Here is a 332-nt window from a genome sequence, read left to right on the forward strand (position 1 = left end):
CCCCGCCTTACCGTGGCCCCGTCCGACTCCGCCCCGCCCCTTTCTTTCGGCCCCGACCCAGCCCTGCCTCTGTCTCTCCGCGCCCCTCTTTGTCACCCCACCCTCCCTCTACCCCATTCCCTCCTCTCGGCTGTCCCCCCGCCAGCGCGCACCCGCTCCCGTCCGACCCAGCGCCGCCCCTCTCCTTCCGGGCCCCACCCCTGCCCCTCGCAGTCGCTCTCGCCCTCTCCCCGTCACCCCGCCCGTCGGTCCTGACCGCCCGCCCCGCCCCAGGTCCACCCGGCGCCCGGGCCCGGGTGCCGCGCGCTGCTTTCGGACCGCGGCTCCGCGGC

This window comes from Carlito syrichta, unplaced genomic scaffold, assembly GCF_000164805.1.
Source record: "Carlito syrichta isolate Samal-C Ts95f unplaced genomic scaffold, Tarsius_syrichta-2.0.1 Scaffold173484, whole genome shotgun sequence".
NCBI classification, from domain to species: Eukaryota; Metazoa; Chordata; class Mammalia; order Primates; family Tarsiidae; genus Carlito; species Carlito syrichta.